Genomic DNA, 14,667 nt, shown 5'->3' with positions numbered 1-14,667 from the left:
CAGAGAGATTGAGTGACTTGCTTAAGATCAATCAGCTAGTTTGTTGGGATAAGAAGTGTGTTCTCACAATGGTTTGGGTGGGACAGGAAGCCTGCAGATTTGAAATGTCTCCAAGAGAATAAGTTCTGCAACTAGACTCTCCATTTCTCCACTTACTAGCTATGTGATTTTACAAGATTACTTAATCTCTTTGTCTTCAATGCCCAGATTTGGAAAATAGGGGTAATTTTATTGCCTGCTACCAAGGGCTATTGTGACTATTAAACAAGTTGATAGATGTGAAGCACTATGAATAGTGCCTGGCACCACCATGTAAATGGCACACCCAGAGTAGTGCAGTGTACAGTCTACGTAGCCACTTTATGTGTACATAAAGCCAATGGACTAAATAATATATGGTATTCTAGATTGGATCCTGGAAGAGCAAAAGGATATTAATGGGAAAATAAGTGACAGCCAAATAAAGTCTGGGGCTTAGTTAATAATAGTGCACCAATGTTGTTTTCTTTGTTTGTTTTTTTTTTAAGACAGTCTCACTCTGTTGGTCAGGTTAGAGTGCCATGGCGTGAGCCTAGCTCACAGCAACCTCAAACTCCTAAGCTTAGGGGAAATTAGGTAAGGGATATAGGAGGAATCATTCCACAATGTATATATACAACAAAATATCACATTGTACCCCATAAATATATTATTATTTATCAATCAAATAAAAGAAAAACAAGGGAAAAAAGAGAACTCCACCTTTGCAACATTTTTATAAATCTAAAATTCTTCCAAAATAAAAGGTTTATTTTTAAAAAGCTAATATATATGTTTATGAAAGTATTACTTTGACATTTATTTTTAAACACGTGGACTTAATCTGAATTCGATTCAGTAGGAAATATTAAGGATCACATGTTATTTATCCAGTGAGTTAAGACTAGACTCATAAAGCAATATAACAGTTGAGTAGATAATATGGCTTTTAGTAAAACACTTGATAAAAGATTTATCAATTTTTAAAATATGAATATCAAAATATTTGATTTACACAATAAGATACATTGGTTAAGCACTAAATCCAATGATAGTCTTCTTTAAATGGCTACAAGATGCACAAAAAAGCTTGTGCCCATTTTCTTAGTTATCTATGTATTTGTTTAAATATTTTACATACAAAACTATTGTACATTTATTATAAATAAATCAAGTGAAAGAAAGGCCTAATATTTTGTTATTTAACAAATATCTTTCGTTATGCAGCTTCCTTTTCTCTTGAACTACATAATGCCAGTTTTACAGTTTTCACAGGAAATTTCTCTCTCCATCTCGATATTCACTTTGATCAGATACTAGTTTCTAATCAAATACATTTGGTGTTTGTAAAATAAGCTTAGGCCTTTGCTAGGACTCCATCATTCTTATTTTATAAACAATGACAGAGGAAGTAAAATGCAAGTGTCTGACATTATTGTTGTCTCCAGCTATTTTCTCTCACACAAAAACAATCTTCAACAAAAAGAAAAAATAAGAATTCTACCTGGACACCTAAACTCTTCATTATTTTACCAAACTATAAAATTCAAAACATATACATAAAATTCTCTAGAAATTTCTTCCAAATTTCTTTTATATAATTCTTTTTTTTTTCTTTAGAACAGGGTCTCTCTCTGTTGCCCAAGAAGGAGTGCAGTGGTGCAACCATAGGCACTGTAACCTCAAACTCATGGGCTCAAGGGATCCTCCCACCTCAGCCTCCTAAGTAGCTGTGAGTATAAGTGCACACCACCATGCCTGGCTAATATATATATATATATATATATATATATATATATATATATATTTGTAGAGATGAAATCTCACTATGTTGCCCAGGCTGGTCTTGAAATTTTAGCCTCAAGTAATTCTCCCATCTTAGCTTCCCAAAGTGCTGGGATTACAGGTGGGAGCCACCATGCCTGGCCCTCTTCTATGTAATTCAGTTCTATAATAATAATCATTGGCGCAGTGTTTTACCAGGAAGAGAGATGGACCACCTGCATTAGCATCACCAGAGGAATATGTTCAAACTGCAGATTAACAAACTGGTCCCCAAACCTATTGGTTCAGAATGCCTTATGCTAGAGCCAGGAAATACACATTTTTAACAAGTTTTTCTCATCTCCCCCCCAACCCACTCCAAGTGATTCTTACCCACCCTAAATTCTGAAAACCCCTATGGTTCGGTAAGTCTTAGCTGCAATCCTCACTGTCTCCTATGCCCTGGTCTAGATAGAGTATGAAATGACTAATAAAATGGAGCATAGGGCTGGGTGCTGTGGCTCATGCCTATAATCCTAGCATTCTGGGAGGCGAAGGTAGGAGGATCATTTGAGCTCAGGAGTTTGCGACTAGCCTGAGCAAGATTAAAACCCCTATCTCTACTAAAAATAGAAAGAAATTAGCTGGACAACTAAAATATATATATATAAAAAAAAAAAACTGGGCATGGTGGCGCATGCCTGTAGTGCCAGCTACTCTGGAGGCTGAGGCTGGAGGATCGCTTGAGCCCAGGAGTTTGAGGTTGCTGTGAGCTAGGCTGACGTCACAGCACTCTAGCCTGGGCAACACAATAAGACTCTGTCTCAAAAAAATAAAAATAAATAAAATGGAGCATAGGACCTTTTTGGAATCCTTCACTTGCTCCTAGAATAGGACAGTGAACTTAAACTTATGGTAAATGTAAATTTAACTAACTTAGGAAGAATAGAGACAGCACAGTTTTCTTTTTATTAATTTTTTTAAAAAAAATTATTGTATATATTTGAAGTGTACAACATGATGTGTTAATATACCAACTCATAGTAAAGTGATTACTATAGTCTACCAAACTAGCATATGCATTATCTTATATAGTTACCTTTGTTTTCATTTATTTATTTATTTATTTATTTATTTATCTTGGTAGTAAGAGTACCTAAAATTTATTCTCTTGGCAAATTACCAATACACAGTACAATATTATTAACTATAATATTTATGTTGTACATTAAACTGCAGACTTATTCATCCTACATAACTGTAACTTCGTATACTTTTACTTGCATCCTCCCAACCCCCACCCCACCTCCACTCCTGATAACCATTGTCATACTCTCTGTTTCTATGTATTAATATTTGAATTTTTTTAGATTCCACATATAAAAGCTCATGCACTATTTTTCTTTTTGTGCTGACTTATTTTGCTCAGCATAATGTCCCGTATATTCATCTATGTTGTCTCAAATGGCAGGATCTCCTTTTTTAAGGTTGAATAAAATTCCATTGTGTGTATGTATGTGTCTGTGTATACCATGATTGGTTTATCCATTCATCCATTGATGGACACTTTATGTTGTTTCCATATCTTGTCTATTGTGACTAATGCTACAAGGAACAAAAGAGAGCAAATAGCTATAGATGGTGGTGATTTCACTTCCTTTGGGTATATATCCAAAAGTGAGATTGCTGAGCCATATGGAATTATAGTAGTTCTATCTTTAATTTTTGGAATATGTGGGAAATCTCTATACTGTTTTTCACAGTGGCTACATCAATCTACATTCTGAACAGTGCACAAAAGTTCCCTTTTCTCCACACTTTCCCTAATATTTGTTATCTTTTGTCTTTTTGATAAAAGCCATCCTAACAGGTATGAAGTGATATCTCATGGTGGTTTTGATTTGCATTTTCTTGATGATTAGTTATGTTGAGAACCTTTTCATATTCCTGTTGGCCATTTTTTGTCTCCTTTGGAAAAATCTATTTGGGTTTTTGGCCATTTTTTAATTGAGTTATTCATCTTTCTGCTATTGAGTTGTGTGAATTCCTTTTATATTTTAGATATGAACCCCTTTTCAGATATCTGGTTTGGAAATATTTTCTCCCAATCTGTAGGATGCCTTTTCACTTTATCAGTTGTTTCCTTTGCTGTGTAGAAGCTTTTTAGTTTGATGTAGTCCCACTTGTTTATTTTTGCTTATGTTACCTGTGCTTTTAGCACCCTATCCAAAACATCACTGCCAAAACCAGTGATGTGAAGAAGCTCTGTCCCTGTTTTCTTCTAGGAGTTTTACAGTTTCAGGTCTTACTTGTAGGTGTTTAATCCATTTTGAGTTAACTTTTTTTTGTACAACTTAATATAAATCTCTGATTTCATTCTTTTGCATGTAGCTATCCCATTCTCCCAGCACCATTTCCTCATGCTGTCTTATTGGTGCCCTTGTCAAAAATTAGTTGGCCTTTGGGTAGAAACTCAGAAGTCATTTTATCAAAAAGATGCCCGCACTCAAATGTTTGTCACAGCACAATTTGCCAATTGCGAAGATATGGAATCAACCTCAGTGCCCATCAACTGATAAGTGGATAAAGAAACTGTGATATATATACCATGGAGTACTACTCAGCCATAAAAAGGAATGAAATAATGTCTTTTGCAGCAACTTGGATGGAACTGGAGACCATTATCCTAAGTGAAGTATCTCACAAATGGAAAGACAAACACCACATGTACTCTCTAATCAGATCACTTCAATTTTTTTAGTGGAAAAGGAAGCCAGCTCAATTGATAGTAAGGACTCGGGGTATAGGGAGACGTATAACAGTTTCATTAGTAAATTCTCAAATTTACACTATTCCTGAAATGTGCAAAGTCTAAGTCTACTTTATTTTCCATAACTCATTTAATATTCTTCTTACTATTCCACCCCATTTGAAGAGTACAAATGAGTACCTCTCAAGGGTACATTTGAGAGGACAAGGGCTTATCTCAAAACTGTCAATTAATAGTATCAGTTTAAAAAAACCTCAGTAATATAAAATATTCAATCAGCTCAAAGTTTAGCTTCCTATCAGAACTGTTCTTCTCAGCCTCCTCTTCCCAAATTGGCATTGGGCATAGTGGAAAGCATACAGAATTCACCGAATTACTCCTCCAATGTCGACTGCTGTTCTAGTGCTGGTTCCCACTGTGCAATGGCTGGTGTGACTCTTGGATGTGCCAAATTGTTTGACTGAGAAATACAAGATCTGTTATCTTTGCTTAGAAATGGCCTGCTCAGAGCCCACCTCCATCCCATGCAACCCTCACTGACTCAACCCACAATCAAGCCTTGCTTACTGTGCAGATACCCTCGCGGAGTCTGGAGGTGACTCCCGTTGAGTGTCTGGCCTCACCCACTCCTGCAGCAAACCACTTTGGGCAAGTTCCCAGCAAGATCTTTTCCAGACTCAGATGGACTCTGGGAGCCAGGCATGTTGCCTTGGACTTACCTTTCCAGCCACTTTCATCTACCATTGCTGCACTATTTTTTTCTTATTTTTTTTTCTTTTTTTTTTTTTTTTTTTTGGTTCGATTGCTGCACTATTGCCTCCCATGTTGACACAGAGGCACCCAAAGTGGCAGTCAAATCAATATTCCAAAAGAAAAATAACATTTTTGGATTTTTTGCATATTTATCTGCCTAGAGAAGGGAAGTTAGAAACCTATATCTGACTACCTCTTTCTCACATATTCTGGGACCAGAAGGAACAGGCTTTTTCCCTTTTTTTCTGGCAGGGTTCTCCAGAGTATCAACTCCTTCTTTTCTTTTGGTTACTATATGCTCAACTTACAGAAGAAAATACGTGATCTGAGTCCTCTTGGCATGATTCTAAAACACAGAAGCCTTGGGTCAATTTGGAACTAGTGCTTACTAAAGATGAAAATATATTAGTTTAATAGCCCTAAGGTATTATTGCTTCCACACCAACAGCTATAAACCTAATCAGTGCTTTCAACATGCTCTGTGTATTTTGGAGCTGAGTTGAAAATACCTAACTTTCCACAATAGTATGGCATTAAAAGGGTGACTTTTTCAAAGCATTATTTCATTCTATGATTGTCTTAGTCACTCATGTTTTATTGTTATCATTGTCTTTTTACTTTAATTCTGTACTGAGGTAATTTCCCAAAGGGCACAATTTTTAAAAATCAAACCAATCAATAAACATGCCTTACTGCTATCTAAACTATAAACCCAAAATATTATACCAAGTGATTATGTTGAAGTTATTTATACATTCCCTTTTAAAGGTCACTCCTCTAAATTGAAGGCTTTCTATCAAACTGGCATTGCCTGTGTTTTGTGCATCGTTGTTTAACCTATAACAACCTATTTTCCTCTTGGGAGAAGAAAACCTCATTAATTTACATTAATACACACAGGTTTGACAGCTAACGCTGGTAGGCCTTCAATGCTTATTAATACTTATATACCACAACCTTACTGAGAACTTTTCTTCTTGTCAAATAATGCACTGGAAGCATTATATGAAAGTATAGCTTCACCAAAGAGGCTTGAGAGTTAACATTATATTTACTGGATGAAAAATGTTTACTTTATTGATTGTTCCTCTTCAAGGTTTAGTAGATTAATTCCTTAATCATATAGAGTTGTTTATGATGAAGGAAGTCAATTTATTTGAGCTAAACATTTTTTGTGATGTGAAAACATAGACTTTTTGGGCTAAACTATAAATATATTGTCATGACTTAAGATCAGTCTTTCTGGCTGGGCGCTGTGGCTCACACCTGTATTCCTAGCACTCTGGGAGGCCGAGGCAGGTGGATCACTCGAGGTCAGGAGTTTGAGACTAGCCTGAGCAAGAGCGAGACCCCGTCTCTACTAAAAACAGAAAGAAATTAATTGGCCAACTAAAAATATATAGAAAAAAATTAGCCGGGCATGGTGGCGCATGCCTGTAGCCCCAGCTACTCGGGAGGCTGAAGCAGAAGGATCACTTGAGCCCAGGAGTTTGAGGTTGCTGTGAGCGAGGCTGATGCCATGGCAGTCTAGCTGGGCAACAGAGTGAGACTGTGTCTCAAAAAAAAAAAAAAATCAATCTTCCAGCTATGTCTAGAATGATTTGAGCAGATGGAAAAAATTTATACAATATTATATTAACCTATTCATAAAATTATCAAGAACTGGAGATGGGCAGCTCACGTGATAATGAAACATGAGAGGTGAATATGAAGCATATTTCTGGAAAAAAATCAGAAGGACTCTGATTAACTGAATTTAGAAAAGAAAGGCAATAAAAAAAATCCTGAAAATAACCCAAAGGTGTCAAACCTAGAAGACTAGGAGAACAGAACGAAAGAAATTGGTGAGAGACACTGATTTGCAAAGGAAAAATGATAGAGTTCCATTCCCGACCTGTGTTGGGAACAACACATGAGCAACAGTGAGCCCTCCTGGGAGACACAGATAGCCACCAGGCGTACTAGAAGTCAGAGCCTTGAGGGAGAAGACGAGGCTAAAACTAAAAGATTTAAACATCAACCACAAAAAGAAAATGTTTAAAGCCCTAAGAATGGATCATTTCTTCAAGGAGAAACAAAAAAGTGAGAAAAGCAGAGAGTCAAACAGAAAGAAAAAATTAGTTAAGGAGACCAAAAGCAATTGAAAGACTGAATGAAACATCGTTCAGTTTGATTAGTTTTACATTTATTCTCCCTACAACCCAGAGGAAAACATTAAATAAATTCATAAAAAATATTGCGATGGGCTGGTAATTCTCTGACGCACTGTCAGAAGCTAGAAATCACACTTTTATTCATTCTTTCATTCGGCACCCACTCTATACTATGCATTCTGTAAGGTACAGTTAAATAAAACAGTCCCTGACCTAAAGAAGCTAATTTGAGTTTGCTTATAAAGAAAACTATGCCACTTTGTTCAATTATGCTTGGATATTTGCTAAGGGCTATTATGAGAAACAAGAGATGAAGCAAGTCCACATTTCTGGTTCCTAGATGTACCTCCTTTGGAAAAGAGAAGCACAATTACCACTATATTTGGATTATCTGTTCAGTTTGGAACTGGTGGTTCCGAATCATAACAAACAGGATGAGTTTAATTAAACTATGCCCAGCCATTGAAGACAACTGTGGGTATGGATGCAGCTGTGTGCCTTCAAGGAAAATGCAGAATTAGTGGGTATGCAACTTACAGCAACACAAAATTATCTTTAAAAAGATAAGTCCAAAATGGGTCTTACTGGGCTAAAATCAAGGTGTCAGCTGGACTGCATTTATTTGAAATGTATAGGGGAGAATTAGCTTCCTTGGCTTTCCAACTCCTGCAGGCTACCTGCATTCCTTGGTTCATGGCCCCTTATATCTTCAAAGCTAGCAATGTAGCATCTTTAAATCTCTCTCTCTCTCTGAATCTCACCCCTGACTCTCCTGCTTCCCTCTTTCACTTATTAGGACACTTATGATCACGTTGAGACCACAATCTCTCCATCTCAAGATCCTTAATTTGATCAGATCTACAAAGTCCCTTTTGCTAAGTGAAATAAGATATACTTATCCATAGGACCCAAGGATTGGGACATGGATATTTTGGGGGCCATTTTCTGCCTACCACACTGAGGTTTTATAACTAGTTGCCTATAATCCCTTTTAACAAACATTTTCAGGAGACAGAGTTTTTTCCCAAAAGTTTTTAGAGGCTGGCTGCAGATGGAAGGTTCAGTATCTGGAGAGCTAAAGATAGCTAGTTCCTAACATATGATAAAAGTCAAAAAGAGAAAAGTAGCCCTATTAAAACAGCCAAGGGGAGCCTGTTTGTTGTGGGCTTCATACGTTCAAGTAATTGATGTGTTTATATTTTTCCTACCAACACTATAACAGTTAAACATCAAGGAACATTTTCAACAGAGAGGAAATGAGTGGGAATGTTTTTCAGTTGTCAAAATAATTGGGAGGGACACTAGTGGTATCTAATGGGTAAGGGCCAGAGATGCCACATATACTACAATAAGAGGGCTAGGACTACACAAGTATGAAATGGCAACTGCATGATTTGTGTGTAGGTGAAACCCTATTTTTAATTACTTGGGCCTTGAACCTAATTCCATTTGACATGTAAACACAAAGTATTTTTTATATTCTTTAATGCAGTGACCACATATTATATATGGTACTATGTATTCAAGGGAAACATGTATACCTTTTATCCAAAACCAAGAGTTGTTCATCCTTTGGAAAATAATGCCATCATCAATCATGCTTCCTTAACATCTCTGGCACATCAATACAATACAGTCTGCATTATTAGCTATTGTATTCAATGTGCTTCCGTGTATGGATGCACAATATCATTGTCTTCTAGTGTAATTATGCTCATGGATTTACATACTGGATTATGTTTATTTTATTGTTATTCTTTTTTTATGTTACAACTAGGGCATTATATTTATTTTCCTAAATTTGTGCCCATAGGTAGTTAAATTATCTGTGAATTCTATGTTAAAATAGTGAAGGAGGGATAATAAAATACTTGTTATGTAAAGGGAAACTGGGGACTGTCCTGGCTTCTCAGGGCTATGACTAGCATTGATCCTACTTTGGTATTGATTTTATGCAGTCTTTGAAAATTACAATGCTACTTACTGCAATCATTAAATAACTATGAAGATTTTGTTTGCCAATTTTATACTTCAAACAATGTAGATGGCTGCTTGGAGCTTTGTTATGTACCATGTCTAATGGTCCACAAGTTGCCCCTCTATGAGACCCTGGGGATTTTTCTCCAACACTACTTAGTCTTATAGTTGGAGGATAGGAGAACATTAAATGAAAGTACTTTATTACACTAGTATTATAAGATAGGATAATAACAAAATAGATCCCAATTTTTAAAAATAAAGAAAGAAGTATTATGATTCCAGTAATCTAGAAAACTACAAGAAGAATTTGGCTTATGTAAAATGTGTACTTTATCTCAATAAGATAAATGTTGTACCCATAAAAAGGTGTTAGATGTGGATGTTAAGCAGTAACCTCTAACTATAAAAGAAATGATTTACTCTTTTTTTAAGTGAATTAATATTTTATATTTCTATCTCCAAATCTGAAGAAAAATTCTTGGCCCTCCCAAAGAATTCTTGATGTATATATCCAGTGTTTAAAGGGAAGAATATTTCTTTTAAAAGGCAAAATACTGGATAACCCTAGGTAAGAGGAAATGGACTTCTCACCTAAATATAGGTAGGATTCTGTGAAGCCTTTTTCTCCTTATGAACCAAAAAATAATAGTGCAGAAGGCATAGAAAATGATATAGATACTTACTGTACTTTTCTGAGAGGTTCAATAAAGGGTAAGTTTTACATAGCACATCACACAGAAAGTTGCCTACAATGACTCTTGACATTTTTCCCTCCTCTCAAAGTGTCACAGTTAGGACCATCATTAAACTTTTTTCACCAGTCCCTAGACGTTTTCAAATTATGACCCTTCTTATCAGCTTCTTGGAATAGGAGTTTTGTATCCTAGAATGACTGCTTTTCTTAAGGGACCCATCCACCAAAAATTCTGTCAAATAAAATTCATCTCAAATTCCCAAATTAAGGTTTATTAATCACACACCCCAATTGGTTTATACATTTTCTGCTCCCCTTCCTTGGCTCTGTCTCACAAACCATCTTACTCAGATGCCCTGGATCCTTCTGAATCTCATCAGTCAATAATACCACTTGCACCCTCTCAAATCAGTAGGCAGGCCAGAAGTTTCTAAATCTGAGATGCTCTGTGGTATCTGAATCATTATATCAATAGTTGTTGCTAGAGTCTATTTGTATATATCCTTCTGTGCGTGTTTTCTTCATCTTCAAGTGCTTCTTTCTATGAACCCTATACCCAATTTCACCACTTCTAAAATCCTTTCAAGATAGACTTTGAGTTCTGCAGGAGCTAGGCACATTGAAACAGGTTAGGAAGCAATCATTTCAACACTTCCTTTTCCAAAGTTGTCTTTTGATTCCTTAACTGTGAGATTTTTAAAATTCATTTTTAATTTTCTAAAATATCATTTACTGTGAAACCATTTATACAGCTTTATTGGAAGAAAAAAATTAAAACCAGTTTATGACTGAACTCTAAATATCTTTTTTACCTCTGTTACTCAACAATATGACATTAATTATAGCATCTGTCCAGCACTGCCCAAAGGCGACTTTGTATTTGGAAGACATGACTGAACCTTGTAACTAGAAACATATACTTTTTAGAGTTCTATACAGTCTACATTAAAGAGACCACAGAATTCCTCAATCTTTTTCTCTGATTCAATTTGATCCCAAAGACTAATCAGATATATATAGATATAATGTATAGATGTGGTGACCTTTTCTTAAAAGATGGTGTCTCTCTGTGTTACTCAGGCTGGTCTTGAACTCCAGGCCTCAAGCTATTCTCTTGCCTCAGCCTCCCAAGTAACTGGGAGCCACCCACTGCATCCAGCTGTGATAACATTTTCCTTAAAAATTCTGCTTTGCTATGGCAGTTCAATCCCCAAATGGGTCAGCCAATTCTCAGAACTAGTATATAGTTTCATTATTACTAATTTGGTGATATCTACTTTCCCATAAGACCTAATTTTATATTTTATACAAAAATTCTCAAAGAGAAAAAAAGGAGATAGACAAAAGGAATAAACCATTTCCCATTTATGTTCTTCAACTTATGTTTCCTTTAAATAATTTTCATGCTGCTATAGTGTATATGTTTCTGTGAAGTGTTTCAAATGTTTTTTGGAAAGGACCAGAGTACAAATATAGACATACATACTTGTATCATATAGCTATTTTATATTCCTTCTGACCCCCTACATTCTAATCCCTATAAAAATATTTTTTCTTGCCTTGAAAAACCCCTCTCTTTCGTGCAGACTATGATTTTCAAAAAAGGCTAAAGAAGTAGGTTTCAAGCTTAATAAAACTATAAATAACTATTTTAAGAGCCTCAAATATCATTATTTTCAGCAAGATGCAAAAGACCTTATAGCTGAAGAGTAACATAATTATCATCATGCCTAGCAAAGAACCAAGGTTAAAACTTCAAGGATGTTTTTAAAGCTATAAGGGCTCATAATTTTTGTATAGTCACAAAAATGTTAACCTAAAACTTCTATAGCTCTAAAAACACTCAGGGAAGTTTGCTTTATAACACTTAACAGAACATACACTTGCCACTTGAACTGATCTATAAGTGTGATCACTTCTGTACTGCTTGCTTGCCACTTTCTACCAGCAAGTAAGTCTAAGTAGCACTTTTGGGTGCAGTGATTGGGAGTAGAATAAAATATTTAAACATATTAAGATTTATCCAACTCCCTCATAAAATTATTTCCTTTAGACTGACCCTCTTTATGAAGTAATTTTTAAAAAGTACATAAGCTCTGTAATTTCTCACTAAGAAGGGGAAGTCTACATTTAACAATACTAATGGCTTACTTAACATTTATTTGCATAATATTTACTACATGCCATGCACTATTCTAAGCTCCTTCTATACATTAACTTGTTTAGTCCTGTCAACAGTCCTGCATGATAGACATTAATACCAAGATCATACAGCTAGTGGGTGGGAGGAAAAGTCAGCCGTCAGAGTCCATACACTTAATCATTAGACTATACTGTCTTTCATTTGTCTATATTGGGGAAACACATATTATTTTTGGAAGCCCTACTGAATAGAATGCCTAGGTGATAAAAGGTAGAATGAGGAAGAGATGTGCCTTTGGGAGGAAACATGAACTTTTGTCACTACATAATTTGTGATAATTAGAATTTAATTACCTGAAAGTCCTTGCAACTCTTTTTTAGTGTCTATATATGTTTCATTGTAAACATTCTTTAGGCAACTGTAATAAATTTAGGCTTGAACCATGTATCAATTATCAATTTGCACATGAATGTTGCATCATAAACTCTCCCAAAACTTAAATTCTTAAAATAACAACCATTTATTATTTCTCATGAGTCTTGTCAGTCAGCTGGGCAGTTCTTCTGGTCTCAGCTAGCCTAGCTCATGCTTCTGTAGTTAGCTGTGGACAAGCAGGCAGCTCTGCTGATCTGAGCAAGGCTTGGGTTGATCGAAAATACCTGGAATGAGTTGGCTTTGTTCTATCTACTCTCTCATCCTCCATTAGACTCCTCTCTAGAGTCTTATGGTGATGGCAAGTTTTCATGAGAGAGAAGAAATGTACAAGGCTTTATGAGGCCTAGACTTGGGACTTTTACACTGCAATTTTCATCCATTTTATTGACCAAAGCAATTCATAATGCTAGCCCAGATATGAGAAGTAGGGAAATGGACTCCATTTTGTGATGCAACAAACTGCAAAGTCACATTGCAATAGGTGTGGATGCAAGGTGAATAATTAAGGCCTTTTTGTGATCTCTTTACCATTCACACAGCATCTCATTTTGTATCATTCTATTAATAAAACATTCTAATAGATGGTCAGTTCCCAGTTATTTTCAATTGTACATGGAATATGCAACAAAATAGACCATATTCAAGTTTATAAAACAAGACCATATTCAAGGCCATAAAACAAACTTTAACAATTTTAAAACAATAGAAATCGTAAAATGACATTTACAGACCATAACAGAGCCAGCTAGAAATCTATAATAGAAAAGTATATAGAAAGTAAACAGTATGTTTCTAAATGCATAGGTCAAAGAGGAAGTCTTGAGGGAAATTTTAAATATTTTAAACCTAATATTAAAAATTTAAAACTTAAAAACATTTCAAAATTTGTAGAATACAACCAAAGCAGTGCTTAAGGAAAAATTTATAGCATTAAATGCATGTATTAGAAAAAAAGATCTAAAACCAATAATTTAAGCTTCTACCTTAAGAAAGTAGAGAGACTAACATAAGCAAGATGGCAGAGTAAGAAGTCCTGAACCATCCTCCCCCCTACAAACTCACTAATTCAACAATTTTCAGACACATTCCCTTTGTTAGAAATCTAGAAACTAAATGAAATAAAATGCTTCTGCACTCTGGGGTACAGCAAAATCCAACTCATTGAAGCTAGTAGGGGATTTGGGGTACCCTCTCACCAGAGTCCCTGCCCCTGGCACAATGCCATATGATCAGAAAGAGATCTTCTAAGTCCTGGTTTCTCTTAGAGGAGGGAAGGGATTCACTGATGCATCTGGTGCCTCAACTTTCCCAAGAGGGGTCTCCAGAGGACTGACCTCTGTCCTGCCAATCTTGGAGCCCAGATGGGTTTCCCATAGCCTCTGCAGCTTAGGAGTAAAGAGACAGCAGCTTGGGCCAGCAGACACTGCAGCTCCCCCTCCTAGCTCATGCAGAGTGAGCTAACAAAAAAACCACAGCTACCTGCTTCTTCTTAGAGAGGAAAAGAGTTGGTAGAGTCCCTCAGAAAATATAACAATTATAAATATAAAGTAGTCCCTGCCCCTTATTTGCCAGGGATATATTCCAAGATCCCCAGTGGATGCCTGAAATTGCAAATAGTACCAAACCCTATATATGCTGTTTTTTCCCATACATACATACTGAGATAAAGTTTAATTTATAAATTAGGCACAATAAGAGATCAACAAGAATAACTAATAATAAAATAGAACAATTATAAAACTATACTATTAATATAATAGAAGTTATGTGGATGTGCTCTCTCTCTCTCCTTCTTTCTTTCAAAATATCTTATTGTACTGTACTATGGGTAACCAAAACCATGGAAAGAAAAAACATTGATAAGAAGGGGCCAGTGTATATGTATCCAACATCAGAGCTCCTAAATATACATGCAAACATTGACAGAAATGAACGGAGAAATAAATAGCAATACAAT

This window comes from Microcebus murinus, chromosome 8 (genome assembly GCF_040939455.1).
Source record: "Microcebus murinus isolate Inina chromosome 8, M.murinus_Inina_mat1.0, whole genome shotgun sequence".
Lineage (NCBI taxonomy): Eukaryota > Metazoa > Chordata > Mammalia > Primates > Cheirogaleidae > Microcebus > Microcebus murinus.
Note: the sequence above shows the minus strand (reverse complement) of the source record.